At 37.0% G+C, this 21,739-nt stretch overlaps 1 pseudogene; it reads right to left on the bottom strand.

Annotated features, from left to right (window-relative positions):
* Positions 1-15,106: 15,106 nt before the first annotated feature.
* On the bottom strand, positions 15,107-20,083 carry LOC122143294 (annotated as a pseudogene).
* Positions 20,084-21,739: the final 1,656 nt, after the last annotated feature.

Raw genomic sequence — 21,739 nt, 5'->3', positions numbered from 1 at the left:
TTTTTATTTCTTTTTGGGCTTTAATGTATTTAGTAATGAAATCAGAGTTTAAAAAATTAGGGTTCCCCCCCAAAATTTCTTCAAATAGGCTCACATAACAGTCTGGGTTTATTTTGTTCTTGCAGTTACTATGGCAACATGTCTTGAAATTATTTGCAAAGTGGGAAAAGAAAGTTAAAGCCATTATGACATTTGATTTCTTTAACAGGTTTTTTTTTTTTTTTTGTACTTTAATTATGACATTTTGTCTGTTTCAATTGTGAAAGGTCCTAATGAACAAATACCGGCAAAGCAGAACTAACTCTTTAACAGACATTAAAAAAGTTATTTGTTAGTTAGTCAGTAGATTCAATAAAAGGATTATTACAAATTCTTATTCAGCAAGGCTGTACAGTATCTTACATAAGAAAATCCTCTACAATTCCACATAAACATAAACAAGTAGATATTCTGTTGAAAGAATCATTTAACAAAGAAATAAGCTTTGATTGAGTTTCATTTCTTGGTCTTCATCTTAGGACTTAATTTAAAACTTAAGGATTTTCCAGGTCAACAAATATATTTATTCCTCTCGTTATGTCGCTGTCCATAAGTGTATGATATCGTGTGTGGAACACAAGAGGGAAAAAATTGTGGTAAAGAATGGTTCTCAGATCATTGTAGTTGCATGAGGATTAGATGCTTTTTAGCATCAACAAGGGCACAAAATCAAAAACAGGATGGTGAAAGTTTGTCCCATGCAACTGCTCTCCTTGTAAAATTCCATGATAGAAAGAATGATGTCCAATCATGAGCATATTGTTGTTTTAATTGGAATCTTTCAATGAGAATTAGTTAATTTCTGAAGTAAAGCTCACTGACCTCAATTGACTGTTCCACAATGTTTTAATACCTCAAACTAAGCTATTTTTATTACTTGGAGTATAGCAAAACATATAGGGCCTCATTTTCTGGATACCTTTCATTCGGTATTAAAGCTTAAAAGCTTTCATGTACTAAATCATTGTACCTAATCTTCATAATTTCACTTTTTTAGAAAAAATATGGGTTATAATTGTTTTTTTTTTTGTTTTTTTTTTTTTAGTATTCTTTTCTCTTGTGATATCTCGAAAGTGTTCTTGCCTATTTATGAGACGTAGTTGATTGTTTGAGAGAAGTCCTCACTGATATGTTGTCATTCTCACTTTTATCCATTGAACAACAAACAAAACATCTCTTCATCTCTCTCTAACTTCTGTGTTTTACCTTTTCAACTTTATCCACTTCTCTTCTGCGTGTGTCTGTGGTTTCTGGCTCACTGTTATCTTCGCTTAGGGTCTGTCTGAAACCCAAGTGCTTCTGATGACACATTACCCAAGTGCTGTGCTCTGATAATGCCTAACTCTCCCTCTCTCTGTTTCTCTCTCTCTGCATGTGTGTGTGTGTGTATGTGTGTGTGCATGCATACATTTGTGTGTGAAAGGGAACCCAGAGTGGTGGCTTCCCAGTTTAATAGCGATGTGGTTTAGGGATACAGTGTGAGAACTCAAAACTTATTTTCCACCTTTTGTCTTTAGAGTTGTGTGTCTGTGCAGAAATGTGTTCAGTTATGGTGCGCAAAGTTCAGCTGTTCTGTTTGATGTACTAAAAATGCATTTTGCTGTTATTTAAATAAATCTAATATGATATATATATATATATATATATATATGCAAATATATATATATATATATGTGTGTGTGTGTGTGTGTGTGTGCAAATAACAAATTACACTAACATACACACACAAGTGCATTAAATATTGTATTTTTATTGCGCTTTTACAGTTAGCATAATTTGTTTTTCTCATGCTTCTGCCTTTTCTAAACATCATCAGCATTATTTTTTTAACACTTTCCCTTGTATCATCTTCTGTGGCTTTTTTCACACATCCAAGATTGTCATGCACTGTCCATCACTGACAGCCTCTCCTCCACTGTATTGACCCAATCCACACAAACACAGAATGAAAAAAACATTCAAATCCCTCCCCACACTGTCCTTAAGAGAGTATATTTCTTTGATATTAATGGGGTATTGTGGAAGGTGTGTGTGTGTAGCTATAGGGGAAGTGACTGCTTGAGTTGTTTTCATTTCGTACTCCAGCCTCTTACGCTAACCACTGACAAATCGCACACATAAACTACTTCTCCTTTTTTTCTTTTCTTTTGTGTAAACATTTATACTCATATGTTTGTGTACATGCATGCAACATTATTTGAGAGTATGCACCACAATTCACTGTACAAAAAGCATGTACTAAAAATACACTCATGTTTCTAATATACTTCATTTTTTGAATTCTATAGTGGCTACAAAGCTGTATAAAATAACTTTTAAAACTACACACATACACAACTTGGAAAACCCCCCCTCATGAGGGGCTGCTGTGTCTAATATCATGAATATTCCCCTGATATCATGCATATGAATGTGAGTTGTCTGTTTGTTTTTGTACTTGTGTGTATTTATAGAAGCAGTACTGTTATTTAATGTACCACTATAAAAATGAGTGATAATGCTTTGAGCAGGTGTGTTGTGGAATCCCGCTGACTGCATTGCACTACACAATTACACACACACACACACACACTCACTCAGGGGCTTACATGCACACGCCACACCCCTCTAGCACACACACAACTTTGATAAATAGACTATTAAGTGAATTTTATAAGTGAATTACCATTTACTTAGTGGGCCTCATCTATGCAACACAGACAGAGTGAAATAATAAATAACAATAATGAATAAAAAATTTTGCAAAACTTTCTGACATTTTGTAACATAATAAATGTTAAGCATTAATGCAATAAGTATTAATTTCTTTTTAAAAAACTGGTGCAAATATTTACTTCAATTGGCGGCACCGTTTAATGCATCCTTGGTGAAATAAAGAGTAATTCAGTTAAAAAAAATAAAAAAAAAAAACACTTAAATTAAAGTGCATCTTAAAAGGCGTCTGTTGTTCGATTCTCAATCAGCCTGCTATGGATCTTTTTTGGGGGGGAAACTGATTGTCAATTCATCACTTTGGGGGATAATGACTGTATCTTTATTTTGATTTTTTCTTCTGATACCCCTTTTCACTTTATATATATTATATAGTCCAATGATAAACTGGTCAAAATGTAGCACTTTGCATTTTTAAAAAACATTGAAAAAATGTTGTAATACTTGCAAAAAATGTACAAAAATAAATTGAGGGGGGGAAACAAAAAGTCACCCTGATAAGGATTTATGTAGTTAGATTTGCGGTAATACTTGAAAAAATGTACAAATAAAGTGTAACTTTCATTTATTTATGACCATAAAGATTTTCAATTTCACACCCAATTACCTTCTATCCAAACTGATGAATATTCAAGTGACATATTTATGAAAGTGTGTTGTGAGAATGATTAAGAGACATTCATTTCAATGAAGGACTGTCATTGAGTTTACATCACAAAATCGGTGGACAGCCGGAGTCAAATCAACGGTTTGCTATGCATCAGATTCTAAAATATAAGTGTACATCGTGGTTGAAAATGGCAACACTACTACAAAATGCGACTGGTTCTGTGGAAATTCAGTGATAACTTTGAAACATGTGATCTCTGAGAGGAGAAAATGGATAAGACTTGTGACCAAAACCCCTGCACTGTCATTTGGCTAAGTATCCAACTTTCACTTTCATTTCACAGTATTACTGGAACCAGTTGCACAAATGTAAATATGAAGATCTTGTGTAATGAAAGAATGCATATAGTGTAAGCCTGAGCCGACACGTTTATAGCCTTTTCACGCTGGTTTTGATTTCCAGTGACCAATGAAAAGTATGGCTAAATTCTAAATGTGTGTGTGTGTGGGGGTGTGATGCTGCTTCATTGCTGTCAGGGTCATTTATGAGGGTAACAAAAGCACATTTTCAGTAATATCGGCCAGCAGCCTGGTAGTTGGCGGTTCAGGGCAGGTGTGTATGCATTGGCAGTGTGTGTTGTGGGTGAGCAGGAGTGTGTATCACGGATGAATAATGCGCTCCATTTAGTCTTGTCTTTTGCCGTCTCCTTATTTCACCAGAGTTGCATGGGGGCACAAGCACCCCACATACACAAAAGCTGAGACTGAGCGCGGGGATAGGAAGCAGAGGGTGCTGTTTTTCCTTTTTAGCAGCACAACTACCTTCAACCCCGTAACACACACACATTTGCCCATTGTTTCTCTTTATATTCATAGCCACCTTTACGTGCATTTAATACACTGATTTGACCTTATTATGTGTTTGAATAGCTTGGCCTATATTGAGCATTATGGATGTATGCCGAGATTTTGCTTCCCCATAAGGCCAATGTTCACTACAAGGATATGTCATCATGTTTCAGGCAACACCAGCAGTCGCCAGGATCAGGGCCCTCTGGGCTTTCAGCTTACACAGAAGTGGATAGTTCTAGTTCTCGTTTGGCCATACTGTGTAAAATCATTGTTAGCCATGTGGACAGAACTGGCATGCTCACCATACTTGAGTTTTGAGCTTTTATATGTATGTAACACATATTATGTATGTATAGTGTCTGTCCTTGCCCCCTTTGCCTGTGGTTTCCCTTCCGCTTTTATCGCCTTCTACCCCCCCACATCACACTTACCAACACACTCCCCCCCCTCCCATATATGATATATCTATATAATGTATATATATATTATTTTTATTTATTCCGGCCAGGAACATCTACTGGCCCCCTTTGCCTTCACTGTTCCCGGGCCCCACCTATTTCTCACCAATGTCATTCTCTGTTCCCCCGGGGGGCAAAAAAATTCCCACCAAATATCCCACCGGGTTTGCTCTCCGTCCATTCCGCCCCTTTGTGGCCACTTTCTTGTGCGCACTGTCAGTCCTTCCACCGCCACTCACCCCCGCCATCGGAGCTCACTCTTATTCCTCGTCCTTAAAAACACAGCACCTCGTATATTGTCGTTTACCCCTCATCCTTTGAGCAGTTGAAAACTCCGTTTTCGCCCAGCGATGAGCATACATCCCGAACATTGATGGGGCTTTGCATTGTGCACAGTGTAGTTATTTGCTGTTGTTTACTTCGGCTCCTTGTTGTTCAACAGTGTGTCAGGTTTGATCAGCTACATCACCTCGCACCTGTATGTGCATGTTTAGGCGGACCGTAGCGCTCACTCCATATTGTGATTTGTTATCTTTTGGTTACCGTGGTTTCCTTGTCATACTGCACTACCAGGCTACAATCCTGCTCAACGCCGTAATTGTATTCTTGAAGATACAATTATGTCTTCAGATAGTAACATGATTGGACAGTTTTACCTTTTTAATTGCATAAGCCTTAATAATTGACATTTTAAGGTTATCCTTTTAACCTGTAAAGATGTTAACCTTTCATTGTTGAAAACCTGATTATTATGGAATAGTAAAATGAAAATAAAAACAATAATATTTAACACACACACCATACTTGCAGTTGTGGTTTTACGGGGACTCTCCCTAGGCGTAGTGTTTTTTATACTTTACAAACTGTATTTTCTGTCACTCTACACCAAAAACCTACCCCATATAGAAAAATACTGGCAATTTTTGCATTTCATAAAACACTGTTTTGTGTGTTTTTAAGCCTTTTGTTTCATGGGAACACAGGAACCAGGTCCTCATCACTAAACCATGTTTATGTTCTGTAATACCTCTGTATCATCCACATTCTGTGTCCTGCCCTTAAAACGATCCTAACCAGTCCCACAGACCTCATTTCATACACACAGTATATCGTATATCGATCATCTGAATCCAAGTCTTAAGGCTTTTGTAACTTGTTGTGCTGTTAAGAAAATGTTTACTGTTCCTCAACATTGATAACAATTGGGATTCGTGCAGCCTCCCGTTCTAATTTTTAATCATTTATTTTAAAGGTACTATACTGGGGGGCATCACCCCCATGCCGACTTCGTTCTGTTAGATTCTTTCATGACCTGAAATAACTGTTATCAGGAGTTCCTGTATTTAACACAAGTTGGTGTCTCAATTCGCAATAACTTCTTGGACCTGAACCATTCGTCATTCCCATGTAATAAATTGAACTCATTGTAAACCTAGAATTTTAATTTCCATCGCTAATTCTGCTATAGAAGGTGCGCACGCCAATGAAATTGCACTGACGACTTGACAGCAAGGGAAGCTAAATACTTTAGCTGATTTCAGTGAATTTTATTTGTTATCTAGTTTTTTTCTACTGCATCACTTTTGCCCCGTGTTTGTAGAGCTTTTCTCTCTTGACCTACTTCTCTTCTATGAACTGTTGTTTTGTGTGTCTGTGTGTACAGTTAATAAGTGGTTTTTTTCCTGTGATTAATCAGGACCACTGGCAACGCTTTTGCGCTCTATAGGGTTTCTGCACTCTCACAAACAATACGATCAAACGAACGCATGCCACACAACCGGGGCCACAAATCTTGAGGACAGAGAACATTTTTCTTGGGCTAATCACCCTCAGATGCAGGCACTCCTCTGTGCTCGCCCTCCTCCCTTTATCCTCTTTCTTTGTGCATTTGTCTCTCTCGGGCTTTCCTTCTTCTTTATCTGATCAATCTGTGTATGTTTCTCTGAGTTTTTGAGAGAGAGTGTGCGTCTGCATTCACGTGTCTGGCTGCCCCAGCGGATCGTTTTGGGAAGGGGGTTCTGGTCCTGGTTCTCTCTTCTATTGCTAATAGAACCATCTGTCACTTTCAAATCCCTCGTTGTGTTGTGTGTGTGTTTATGACTTGGTTTAGTTGCGTTTTGTTTACACTCATCCTTTATCTTTATCTCACAGTGTTTGCTCATTCATTTTCAACCTTTACCTTAAACAGACAGTGACATTCACTAGGTGTGTCATTTCATCTTCCTCATGTTTTCCACTGTTCTCGTAATTCTGTCAGAGATCAAATGCACCTTTATTTCATTAAAATGTGTTTAATCTGTTTGAGTCTGTCCTACTTTAACATGTTTTTGAGCCTGCCCACGTGATGTGCACTTGTAGAAGAATGTATACACCCACTGTTGAGAAGTATAAAGAGTTCCCATAGTTGCAATACGTTTTTTTGGAAAGAAATGTGTATGAATTGATACGCTTGTATTCACAAAAGATGTCATTAAATTGATCAAAAAGTGCATAGCAAAAAACATTTATAATGTTATGCAAACGATTTCAGTTGTTTATTGCAAATATCAACATAAATTGACGTTCTTTAGGAACATTCTTTCAAACAATTAAATCGTGAATGAACTGTGGATGGGGGATGTCAACAAAATATTATTAGCAGCACAATTGTTTTCAACGATTGATAATAATAAATGATTCTTGATGCAGCAAATCAGCAAATGTTAGATATGATTGTTGTCTGAAGGATCATGTGACACTGATGGACTGGAGTAATGCAGCCTGAATAATTCAGCTTTGTCTCACAGGGAATAATAAACACACTTTTTAATATGATTTAACAAAATAGAAAATGGTAACTTTAGGTGATTGTTATTAAAGCCTGGGATTATAAAATGTGCACTTAATTGTGGTGTCCATAAAAGTCATTTTATATAAACAAAAAGCATAAAAATTGTTAAGTTTTCTGTCTAAAGTAAAACAATTGAATTGGTTTAAGGCTGATTTTGCGATGCAAAACATACCTCGGGATAATAATTTGTATTATATTATTCAGTCTAATAAAGTACTTTGAAAAGCATCATCTATGATTATTACTAAAAGGGTAGTCGGCCCGAAAAATTAAAATTCTGTCATCATTTTATTCATATCTTATGTGTGTTGCAAACCTGTATGACCTTGTTTCTTCTTTGCAACCAAAAAAAAGAATAACATTTTTGCATACTGTGTTGTTCCCTCTTTATCCATACAAATGAATGTGCAACCAGAGTCAGCTCAAGCTTCATAAAGTGCATTAAAAGTATCATAAAAAGATTGTCCCTAGGGACGTCTATATATACGCTACTATATATTCTTGTCTTCTGAATAGCCATAGTGTAAGATTTGTGTGAGAAACCAGGACCAGACTGTAAGTTTCATTCATCCTCCCCTTAAGGAAGGTTTATCATTTAGAAAATGCTGCCACAAGATCTTTGATTCAATATGAGTTGGAAATCAAGAATCATGATCATGTCCGATAATGAACAATTTCATTCCGATGGTGTTTGTGAACTGGGATTTAACAGATTCATTGAAGGGTCTGAATACAAATGGCGAATTGTCTCTCATGAACTTTTAACTTGTCTTGTAGGTGGGATGTTCAAGATTTTACTCCGATATGTTCATTGCACAAAGAATTTACACTTTGTGGAGAAACTTGCGCCTTTATATGGGTGTGGTAAGGGTCGGAATAGAAACATTAATTTGACACATACGTACGAATATAAACAAATGTGTTGTTTGTTTATTAGTTGGAAACTCTAAACAGTCTTGGCGGTATGTTTTGATATGTAGAGATTAACAGTTGCAGTTATGAAATGAGTTTTAAATCCATATACAGTAATTGAATTGATTGAATACATGTGTGTTGAAAATGGAGAAAAAACGTATATAAAATTGTTTTCCAAAAATAACTGAAACACTGAGGACGGATTCCTGCATGACTGAAATGATTGTTTGTGGGTTTTTAGATAATGCAACTGTATACACATTAATGAAGTATTTCAGCATGTAATCCTTTTTGGATATGCAGTAAAAGTTATTGCAAGTTTTTACACAACTTTGGATAGAATTTAATAAACATTGTCTGAAAAGTATGTAGTACCACACAAACACACACACACACCACACACACCATCACACACACACACACACCCACACACACACCACAACTTTAAACATATTTAACACGTAAGTAATTGTTGACATTATCTCCATGATCAAAAATAAGAATGTTTTTCCCTTTTTCGCCACATAAACACGCTGTTTGTGGGTTGGATTATGTTACGTTTTTTTTCTTTTTTTTAATTTGTAATTATTTGTCCTTACTGCTACATCATAATTATGAAAGGCAGTAATGATGAACTTTTATTTTTTTAATTAATGTTCGGGTTGCAAATTTTGTGACAGTCTTCGTAGGTTTTTTCCACACAAAACCTTACGACTCATTCATAGACTTATTCATGGTGTGCTCAGATGACATTGTAACCTGCCAGTGGAACAGGGAGTGGCTTAACTGGCGTTCTGACCAGAAGGAAATCAGCCTATTGTACTGTCCCCATTGTTTGGGTATGTGCGCGCGATGTGTAGTGGTGTTTCTGTGTGTTTGGGTGGTGTAAGTGTCAGAAAAGAGTGCAGTAGAGAATGAGAGAGAGTGTGTGAAAGTGAAAAAAATAAGGAAAATGGCGCTGCGTGCAGACTATCCGGCTAATATATTTATTGTGACAGGTTGACGAACTGAATTTTATGTGCCAATCTAGCTTGCGGACACAGAGATGACTTGGTTGAACACAGAGAGGAAAAGGATGCTCTGACTCAACCGGAGAGATATGAAAAAAATGCCAGAGTTTATCTTGTCCACCTCAGTGTCAACTAGGTATCCTACAAAACTTCACATACAAAATCAGATGTCAAATTGGAAGACATAAATGAATGCAAGGTTCTAATTGCTTTGCGTAAAGTCTTTGGTTTTGTATGTCAATGGGCACAGAAGGTGGAGTTTGCATTGAGGTGCCCTGTTCATGTTTGTGTCTGCTTTGATTGTGTCATAATGTAAAACTAACCATTGACAGGTAAATTGGTCAGAGCTGACTTTAAACTGCGTGACCATCATGAAAATAATTCTACACAAACTGCCTTGATGACACTACGCCTTTAACCCTGGCTAGAGGATCCAACATAGGCTAATTAGTAGTTATAATTTAGGTAATATTGTGATGGAGCTTGTTATGGATTTATCCTAAAGATATCATTGTGGTATATTATCAGTTCTGAGTATGCAATTATTCAGTGACTTTGTAGTGGTGTTGATTTTTGTTTTTTTTTAAGCAGTTTTATATCGGTAATTTTAAGGTAGCACAGTATGTGTTGAGGTTCTCTCACAAACTCAAACCAACTAGTATTTTTAGGTTCCTTTATAGCACAGTTAGCAAAAAAGTTGAACTCTTGTTTTTAAACAAAGGATTTAAACCAAATGTGTAAAACACCACTTTAATTATATTGTATGTATGTTATCAATTTAAATCATTTACATTTTCAAAAGCTTTTGGGCTGGCAATATTTTTTTATTTAGATTGCTTATGTCACCAAGGCTGACATTTATTTGTTCAAAAATACAGTAAAAAGACAGTAATATTTTGAAATGTTGTTTTAATATATTTGAAATGTAATTTATTTCTGTGATGGCAAAGCTAAATATTCTACACGACTTCTGCAGAACTCATTCTAATATACACAGTATCAGTGTTTCAACAAAAACAGTGGTAGTGCTTATATGTCTAAAGTTGTCAGGATTCTTTGATGAATACTTGAAACAGAAACCTTTTGTAACTTTTGTAATAAGTGTCTTTACTGTCACTTTTGATAAATTTAATGCATCCTTTGCTGAATTAAAATAGTAATTTCTTTCAAAAAGATTTTGAACAGCTTACATAAAATATTTCAATATTTAACAATTAAACAAAAAAATAAAAAAATTAATACAAATATTAAAAAGTAATAAATAATAATTATAATATAATATAAATAATATAATATAATATAATATAATATAATATAAATAATTATAATATAATATATATATTAATATAATAAACATTTGTAGTTACTAATGTTGGAAATGCTGTTGAAATTTTCGGATGGGTAATATGAACAAAACACTTTTACAAAAAATAGTAAGTGTGGGGTTCAGATCTTCCCTTCCAAACCCCCTGTAATTTGCACCCTTGATTCTGATTGTGGACGGCTACTAGAGACATACGTGATGATTATTGATTTCGGAAACGTTCCCCACACCATGTTTTCCAACACAAAAGGTCACACATTTCGGAGGGTGTGGTGTGTGTGTATGAGTGGAAGGAACTCTTTGTGCACCTGTGTTTTTGGGTGGCACTTTGGGGTGGTAGTACACCCCCCGACCAGCACTACCACATCATTCTTTCATTCTTTCATTCTTTCTTTCTCTCTCTCTCTCTCTCTCTCTCTCTCTCCTCGCCTCTCTCTCTCTCAGACAGAGAGCAGGTGTGTGGGGTTTTGGGGGGCTGTGCTCCTGTTCTGAAAGTCTGCTTGTGTCTCTTCATTGACAGGCCTTTCCGTTCCTATAACCCAACAGCATTCACACGCACACAAACACACATTTAGTGAACAGATGCTTGCACAAAAGAACATCAGCTGACACACTAGCAAAAAACACTTTTTAGACAGTAATTCTCTGTTTCTCCTCTCATCTCCCCCTCTTTTCACCTCACTTTCCCCTTTTGGGCATCCACTCTTTAAACGTGTACTGTTTTAACACTAAAAAACTTTTAGGTGATTGAAAATAATAAGGTGCTGTGATCATCATCACGTCTTTCTGTCAGAAAACCACCCTATTTTTGCACACCATATCTTTTTACAGTTACATCAACGTGTATGGGTGGTTGAAAGTTGTGATATTATTCTAGTGTACTGAACCATGAATAGCTCCCAAGTGCTTCTCTAGCACTGTATCGTGTATATTTGGCATCTCTGGTGTGTTTTGGGTTAAATGTGGATGTGGGGAGGCCAGCGAGCAGGGTGGTCAGGATGATGTGAGAGCTGGGCAGCTGTAAATTTAGGTCCTGGTCTGATCCAGGCCTCCGCCTTCAACAGCCACACAGGAAAAGCAATATCCTCAAGAGACTCAAACAGAGTTTCTACACCACAAACATGCACATATAAATGTTACAAATGCTAGTATACAACCCTTTTCCCTGTTCTTTTTTTTTTAAAGTTCATTTTCTCACCCGCACTGACACACACACACACAAAGTGTGGGAGCATCTGTTAGGGCTCGAGTTGGAAAAGTGTTTTCCATCAGTGTGAAGCCCTGGGGGACTGACAGCTCTCTACAAAACACCTCGCTTAAAGATCTCAAATTCACCCCTCAAAAAAACAGTCAACACACCCCATATGAACAAATAGAATATGTATCTAATGTGGTCTAATGTGTGTGTGATGGTGTGTGTTGGCATTCAGGGAAAGCATTCCTAAGATAGCCTGAGAGAATACAGTTGGTGGCATTTGCATATCTCTTACTACAAACCCTGATAAAGAGTTAAATAGGTCATTCCAGATTCTCTCCATTTATACTCAGCCTTTATCATTTCTTTCCTGTGTTACGAGCTACACAGAACCATTTGAATACTATACAATTGTAGCTATCTCACTGGCGCAAGTGTTTGAGTAAATACTGAGTACGGCACTTGTTGAGATGGCTTAATGGTCTATGGAAAAAAATGGCTGTCTTAATTTATGTGGTGTGTGGTGTTGTTTATTCAAGAGAATTAAAGGGATACTCCATCCCAAAATGAAAATTTTTGTCATTAATCACTTACCCCCATGTCGTTCCAAACGACATCCGTAAAAGCTTCATTCGTCTTGGAAACACAATTTAAGTTTTTTGGATAAAAAACCGGTAGGCTTGAGACTGTCCCATAGACTGTCAAATAAATAACAGTGTCAAGGTCCAGGGAAGTATAAACAAGCATCGTCAGAATAGTCCATCTGCCATCGGGGTTCAAACCGTAAAAGCATTATGAAGCGACGAGAATAATTTTTTGTACATGAACGAAACAAAAATAACGACTTTATTCAACAATTCCTCTCCTCTGTGTCTCTCCAAATCAGAATAGCGCCATTTTGACAAATCTGACTAGTACGCAGGCAGCGTACGCTGTTCTGTATCTGCCGCGTCACAAGAATATGATTTTTATGTGTATTTACGCTTTGGTTTGAAAGCAAACAATGCATTGGCACAGCGCGGCTGACACAGAAGAGCGAGACGATGCTTTTCATATTTTCCTGGACCTTGACACTGTTATTTATTTGGCAGTCTATGGGACAGTCTCAAGCCTCGCTGTTTTTTCTTTTTTTATCCAAAATATCTTAAATTGTGTTCTGAAGATTAACGAAGCTTTTACAGGTTTGGAACGACATGGGGGGTAAGTGATTAATGACAAAATTTTCCATTTTGCGTTGGGAGTAACCCTTTAAGTCAAATGATTCATTCATATTTACAGCGGCCTCAAAAAGTTATAAGATACACTTTGTCTCAGGTAGGCCACACTTAAAAATTTATGAATGTCTTTGGATTTTTTTATTTAAAAAATCTAACTTGAAAATCAAGTGGCATTTATTTAAAAAGCCATAGACATTTTTTGTGTTGCATTTTATTACAAAAAAAAAATTGCATTCATGTAAAAATAAAAAAAAGTTGCATTCATGTAAAAATAAAAAAAGGTTGGTTCCACTTTTTTAAGGTGTCCTTGTTATGGTGTAATTATAAATCTAAGTAATATATATATATAGTAATATATATATTTGCAAACTGACTTCATACACTAAAAAGACTTGTCTTTTTAGGGGTCAGTGTATAGCATTTCATTAAAATAAATTAATTAAATAATAAAATCAATTGCTATTTTAGGGTTATATGAGAGGTTTTTAATTTGATCTACTGACATCTGTGTAATGAATATATTTTAGAGACACACTGAAGAACATGCTTTTTAAACACAATGACTTTAGCAATTATGTTTTCAAAGTGGAAAAGAAACCCAGTAAGCCAGAGGTATTTTTTTTTCAAAACACACTTTATTTACAATGCAGTTCTAAAAGTTTGTATAAAAAACATATGAAAAGTTCATAATCAGTGTAAAAAAAAGAAAAAAAAAAAAAAAAGTGTTTGTACTTGAAGCTAATACAAAAAAGGCAGCGAATAACAAAAACGTTATTGCTAAATGCTTTTGATTTGGACACTGCAAGCTTAGTATCAAAGGCTGATTGTAATATCCAAAAACAAGCCAACTAGGTATAAAAGCAACAATCATTTCAGTGTTTCAAAAAACTAGAAAATACCAAATGTAAATCTGATAACAAATTGACACACAAAAGTGTTTATGAAAACATGATCAAGAAATGTTTTATCATCTCAAAGGCAAATTTATGACCATTTAAACTCTTGATTTTTTTTAAATGCTTGGTAAACCTTGTTTTTTCCTGTTTAGCAAATACAAAAACTGAAAAAAAAAAGAAAAAAAAAACAAACTTTTTTGTTCTGTTGAAATCTCTGCATAGTTGATCTAAAACCTGAAATAGTGCTAATACAGTTAAAGCTTGATGTTGTGGATTCGATCTTGAAAGCTTTTGAAATGGGCAACACTACTAAACTGTCAGAGCACCTCTGTACACTAGATTACTATCACCTAAATCCTACATCAGGCAAACTTGAATTTTCAAACTTGGCAAAGTCATTTTTAGGCATTGGGCGCAATTAGTTTTGGCCAGGAATACATAGCAGTGCTGCTAGGCATTTGGTTAGGTATTGAAATACATATGATCTCTGCAAGGGCAGTTCTGTCGGACACCCACAAATCTTGTCTAGTTTTGGGTGTATGATTTTGATAATGCTAGGAGGACACACACTCCTTACAATTAACACACATTAGCGATTAAGAAGTGAGCAATACTGGGGTCAAACACTGGCAAAGGCGCCCACCGTAGTTAATTATTATTCTTAATACAAAATAATAATAAATTACTGCAAATTGTTCCTTATATTAAAATCCATAAAATTAGAACCCACATAGAGAATTCATTTCCCATATATAATACAAAATATATAATACAATAATATTAAATTGCAATAATAAAAAAAAGGTAGAAAAACAACATAAAAAATGTCTTTGGTTGCTTGAATCAAATGACGGCACAGCTTAAACATTGGCGACTAACATCGACTGTGCAGTCTACAAAATGGCTTTTAGCCTCTCCCAAATAATGTACCATAAGTGTAGGAGGTGTTCCTCTTTTACTTCTTTTCAGAATGATTGTCTTCTTTCACTCTCCCCCCATCTTCTTCCCTTTCTATATTTGTCTCTGTCTCATTCTGTCTGTCTCTTTACATGAGTGTGCTGTGCGTGAAGAATAATTGCTGAGGTATTTGTGCGTGGCTTCAGTGGGCATCGTCTGCTCTTCCGTCTTCCCACAAAGCACCTGTTCCCATGTGCTCAACTGCTGAGAGAGAGAGAAGAAGAGATAGAGAGAGAGAGAAAGAGAGAGGGAATTAAGATGGAGAGAAGTAAAAAAAAAGACAAACGATGAGGTTTTAATGTAAAGCCTACACTTCTGTATCATAACTTCACACATTTTTAGGGTGCAAATTCAGCTCCTGGAGTCATAAAGTTGATATGTGCTACTACAAAAGGAGCAATTAAGTTTCATTTAAAAAAGTTAAGTATAAAAAAAAAAACATTCATTTTCCAAATTTGTATCTAGATGCTTTCTGATGGTCAAATATTACATATTCATTATTAATGCAATGAACTACACTTGTTGTTACATCCACTAAACATCATGTCCAAATACATTTTAGATGAGTATATAAGGGCAATCATGATAGTAGATGTGGTACCTGCAGAGGGCTTCCCATGGGTCTGCGGGGCAGCTGGGCGGCTTTGTGTCCATCCTCAGTTTTCTCTGCGTTTGGAAGCATCAGCACAGAGCTAGTCAACAGATCCTATAGACCCCACAGAGAAAAGAGCCGTCAAATATCAACATAATTCTGAGAAACAACATTAACTGTGGCATAAACATTCATATACAGAGATATCAAGATACTCACAGGCATGTCGTGGGCGGGAGCCCCTGGAAGGGAACAGCTGGGGGTGGAGATCTTGCCCCTCCCATTGCAGACAAGCTGAATCCACCTATAGATCCGAATCCATAAGATCCAATTACACCATGCATAATTTACTGTATATTACTTCCATAATCCTGCGCATAATATCTAATGTCTAATTCACACACCCACTCTTACACACATAGATAAGACAAGTTTGACTGCATACTGATATTACTAACAAATTCAAATAACAACGTACAGACAAAGAAGCGTTTACATTTCAGCTATTTGAATATCACGTTGAGACGTATTCAAATGAAGCGGCCCACATTAGCCCAAACTGACCTCCTGTTTGATCTTCTTTAGGGGGGGGCGGGTCCTAGATGCACCGCCCCAATGCTGATCTCACACTCCTGAGGCTCCTGTTTAATACGCACCAACCACTCCAGAGTCCAGTGAAGGACTGTGGGGCCTGGAACCAGAATAGAGTCTTGAACAAAATATTCCAAACTAGTGATGCACTATATATCGGTTACTGGCCAATATTAAAGGCTTGGATATTGGATATTGAATTGTGCATGCTCATTTTTCTAACTCTAACTTCTAAAGTTAATTTTTTTAAATGCAATACACTAAATAATATAATTAATATAAATAAATAATAATGTTAAATCTTTAGCAAATATATAATAATTAAGATTTTTTTGTACTGTACAATAATGTTGTGAATGTGTAGCATTTAAAATAGTTGAATTTTGTTATTATTTTTATTTTAAATGTTACATAAAACCGTATAGAATTTTAAATCATCCATAGCATGAAATATAATATAATAATAAATATATATAATAAAATAAAATATATATACATAAATATAAGAATTATAGAAAAATATAAATTATATTTTTTATTTAATATATAATTCATGTAATTTACCCTTTTATGTAATTTTTCTGTAAACTGATGTAAAATTTAGTCTCACCCTCTTCAATGGTCCGTATTTGGTGTCTTGCCTTGTCAGTGTGGATTTGAATGGAGTAGGTGGTGCGAGGAGAGCACTCCATGATGGAACGCCTCAGGTTTGGGGGTCCTGAACCTGAAACGGAATGCACATATCACATTAATCTCATTAGGTCTCAATCATTTAATTTAACTTGTGATTTTGCTTCATATGTGTATGGGAAACTTCTTTATAAATCATATCACAAAGAACACAATTATAAAATGCAGAAAATACTGGAATGGACCCTTACAGTTCATTTTCCTTCCTGAGGCCGAAGAGCAAGGTCTTGCTGCAGTGCTTTCTGGGAGCCGACATGGGAGGGGGTGACAGGTAAGTTTTGACTGTTTGAATCTTGGCTTACGGATGCATTAAAGAACTGCAAAAGATGAAAAAGAAGACAACAGTCAGATATTGAATTGGAAACCACATACTCAATATTCAGAGGTGTAGGAGGAGGACCTCTAAATGGGGTCAAAATCAGCATAAATTATATTTCAAAAAACTGAGTTTCACATATGAAGTGTCAGAACACAGTAAACACCATCTCTAGGCTAAAAGCATTATGGTTAGCATGATGTTTATGTTACCCCCCGCTGATCAGAACAACACTAGCATGTAGTGAAATTATTGAGGAAATTAAAAAAGTGACTGCATGCTTAAAATTGTATGTCATGGGACATTTCATTGGACATTTCTTTCAATTTCTCCCCTGGTAATCAAGAAAACAAACAAAACATTCTTTTCATGCACAATACTGAGCTGAACCCTAATGATTTCTGATGTTTAGTCAGATGCTGTCTCAATTACATAGTGTTTGACCTTAGGAATCTAATTTACTAAAAATTAAAACAATAAGACAAGCAAAATCAACAATTCCACTTATTAAAAACTCATTCTAAAGAGATAAAATGAGTTAGGGCGTCATAATAGTGTAGCACTAAGAGCTGATGTACTGTAATACACTCGCATATCTTTTCCTTAGCACAAACACTTATGACCCTTAAAACACTCAAGGGCCCTATAAATGTGGGTTATGTTTGGTGACGTGACTTTTTAGATGAATCCTACGCATATTGACTAATGCAGACTGATTTTGTATTAGTGTGAAAAGATTGATTCAGGGTGATCAGTTAATCAATGATTGAGGTATTAGGTGACTGACTGATTATGGTAGTAGAGCGTTTTCAGGCTACCTGAGTGGAGAAAAAGGCAGATGTCTGGTGGCTGAAATATTTAGGTGAAGAGCAAAGAAAATGTGAGGGCACTGCTGTCATCGCTGTGGGTGGGTGAACCCTGACTGGATTGAGCCTCCATTTTAGGGCCAAACCTCCTATCAGAGTGTATGTTGGCCCAGATAGATGGGGCCTGAGAAGACGAGGATCACATACTGAGGACACGAGGGTGTACAGGTAGCCTAAACGCTGGCTCTTAGCTGACCAATTCCTTTTTAGATCTAATATAGAGATACTTTCATGGTACTCAGTACCGAATCAATAAACGCCTCAGTAACCTCTGGTAAAGTGGAGCTGGCGTCATTGTTTGGGCTGCTGTTGTGTTAGCCATGGGGCGCTTTATTCTGGGCAAGGCCCATCCGTGCTCTAGGGGATTGGAGCTGGGACTGAAACCAACAACACGACTGAGCTGTCTAGAGTCAAAGAGCCTCGGTTCCCACCCACCGTAGCCACTCATGGAGATCTGTGAGAGAGGGCAGGAAAAAATCTGTTCAGAGAGAGAAGCTTGTGTGGGCATAATTAGCAAAATAAAGATGAGGGAAGCATGCAGGAAGAATGGTCAGAAAGAAAGGGAGACTGTCGAGTTGAATGATGTGAAAGTGCTGGAGGGGGTTCGGAGTTGCCAACAAAGACGAGTTAAACAGAGCTTTGTGAACGTGTGATAAAAGGCCATAATTGCCATCATTTCGCCCAAGCAGTTTAGAATGTGAAATAGACCCCCCCAGACGTGCGTTCCCCCGACCAATTAATCACACACAACACCCACACAACCCCACGCTTAACATGGTAGTGCCTGGCTGTCCCTTCAGACTCGTTTTTCCTGTTGAACAATCAAGAGCATTTCAATCTCCTTCACCCTCTCTTTTCTTTATCGGGTTCCCCTTTCGCTGTGTGTCTCTATATCAACAGGATTCCAACAACATAGCAAAGTGAACTAAAATTAGTCTATTCCTCTACATTTAATCCGAGTTTTGATAGTGAAATGAATACAATTAATATTCAAAAAATGTGTGTTATTGTGTTGGCTGGATCAAGCACGAAACATAACTGCACAAGTGTAGTGTACGTTCACAACTAAATTGATTTATATTTTGATTTGTTTATTAATCAAAACTCTGTTTAATCTTGTGCTAATTTTTAATTAATGCATCCATGCTGAATAAAAGTAATTCCGTGGCATTTATTTGCTCTTTGCTCCTTGGGTTGGACCTGGATAGCAGCAGTGCCATGCTGAGGAGTAATGTTCATGATGTTTTCACACTTGAAAACAGCGAGTGGAAATGGCAAAAAAATGGCACCTAAAAAACACAAAACACAACAAATAGAAAAAAAGGACAAAAAAAAGGGGTTCAATTTAATTACCAACTGAGAAACAGCGTATCATTCATATTCCATGGCAAATCAGTGTTTTAAACTTTTAACTCTATGGCTAACAATGCTATTATTTTACTAGGTAAACATTTGTGATACGATACGGTTGCTCATACCCGTTGTGAGTCAGACAGTAGTGAGTAGTATGGATACTGATTGCTCAGGAAGAGGCAGGCATAGATGTATTTGGTCGGAAAGGTGTTCTGATTGTAGTTCAGGAGGTGAGATTTAGCGTAGCTGGGTATATTCGCAGCGTAGTGATGCTGATTTAAGCTGCGTGCTTGCAGAGTAAGCCTTCGATGATCAACTTTCCGACGACTATACGTGGCAGTTCCAAGTGGTTTCTTTATAGCATTAGACAAGTTCTGATGACACGAAACATATACTATAGATTGTTTACGATCACATACAAATAGCATAGAAGAATAGTTTTGAAGTACCCATTTACTTACCTGCCCGGAAGATAGCTTGGCAATCTCAGCCCTCGGCTTCACAAGTTTCTCATGCGCCTGGTAGATGATATGATCTTCTATCCTCAGTCAGGAATTCTTCTCACATCAGGGTTCAAAGTGGTGGTGCCCGCGCTCTCTACATGTTCACCAATCCGCCCCTTCATGTGTTTTGCAATCACAGCCCCACGTTTGGGGGCCATACTGCTGAACCACCTCGATCCCACTGCGACAGAAAAAGAGCAACAGCCGAAAACAATAAGTGACGTTCCTACCTCCCCCGTGCGTTGGCGCGATACAACGGGACCTCGGTGTCTCGCTCAGGCCCCTCCTTACACTACATGGAGGGGATGTATTACAGGCCAGCCATAAAACCCACAGAGCAAGGGACCTACCATTGCATAAGTCTGTTTAGGATTACCCACAGCTATCGTATGTGGGTCTTACACTGCATATCTGCAAAAATACAACGTGCTAATGCCTTCTGCGGGGTCATAAAAATGGACGCGATAAATAGAGAAACACTGGCGTTCCCACCAGTTAATCCTCACAAGTACAACACACCACTAATGGCTTTTTATTTTCTCCCATACACTTTTCCTGGTGGCGTGCGATTGGTGGGTTTTGTAAACTGCAATCGATGGGGCTTTATTTTGGTTATTGATGGTGGTAACATATTGGTTGTGGTATGGTTATTTTGTGGTCACTACTGTAGCTGTTCTAACCGTTTGGTCTTCTTCTTTTAAGTCCCTGGTCTTTGATAAGCGTCCGGGTTGAGACACTTTCTGCCAACCGTTGCTGCCCACGAACCAAACTGTGCGAGTTCTGTGACACCTCCCCCCCCACCCATTACAGTAAGGCAATAGAGCTCTGGCCACCTAATTTTAGGTTGTCAATGTGGTGTGTACTTTGAATCAAGAGGAATTGTGTTTAATATGAGTGCCATGTTCTGCACATGAGATCCAGGTGTTTTCAGAAACCCACAGAGTGAATCAGAAATGAAACAAACTTTAGTTTCTGATTATTGTTCAGTTTGAGACTGAGCAAGGAAATCTATATCAGAAGTTAGATGATTTTTGACTGCATGAATCTCGTAGTGACGTGGGTATGCTGTACTGTTTTCTTTTTGTGCATGAGAAATTTTATCATTGTATGTGAAACATATGTTCTACCTGAAGGCACATTGTGTGTGTGTGGCTTGTGTGTGTGTTGTTTGTACCTCCGTGTGTGCATGCGGTGCACAGTGGATCTGAAACATACCTGCCATACCCCCCCCCCCCCACCATTGGACTCTGTTCCAACATAGGCCAAACAATGAGGAATACCCCAATTACTGCCAAAACCTCCAAAAACTTGCACACTCTTATACAGGACCTGATCCTTTGGCTATTCACATGCAAATGCACAAATAAAAAACACCACACCTAAACATAGCCATAACTTAACCCCCCTAAGCCTAAATACACAAGCCACATACTGACGCACACTTAAACAATCATAGACCACAAACACACAACAATCACAGGCAGAAAGCTGGCTATGACTTTCCAGTCTTCGAACCATGATGCTCTACCAGCCCTTGCTTCAACTTCTCATCCTGTAAAAAAAAAAAAAAAAAAAGTCACAACACTGTGGCATTATATACATAACCAATTAAATGATGCATTGTTAAACAAACAGACAAACAATAAATAAATAATGTTGACATTGAAACAATAAATAATGAAAACGTGCATGAAAAAAATAAAGGGTTATCAGTTAAGCTAAATGTTAATACGAGTACGGTTACTTTTGTTAATGAATACACAGGATACAATATCAAGAAAAACAACAAAACATGTTTACAAAATATTTGAGTG

Source organism: Cyprinus carpio, unplaced genomic scaffold (assembly GCF_018340385.1).
Source record: "Cyprinus carpio isolate SPL01 unplaced genomic scaffold, ASM1834038v1 S000001218, whole genome shotgun sequence".
Classification (NCBI taxonomy): Eukaryota; Metazoa; Chordata; class Actinopteri; order Cypriniformes; family Cyprinidae; genus Cyprinus; species Cyprinus carpio.
Note: the sequence above shows the minus strand (reverse complement) of the source record. Positions and strands in the feature narration are given on the sequence as shown.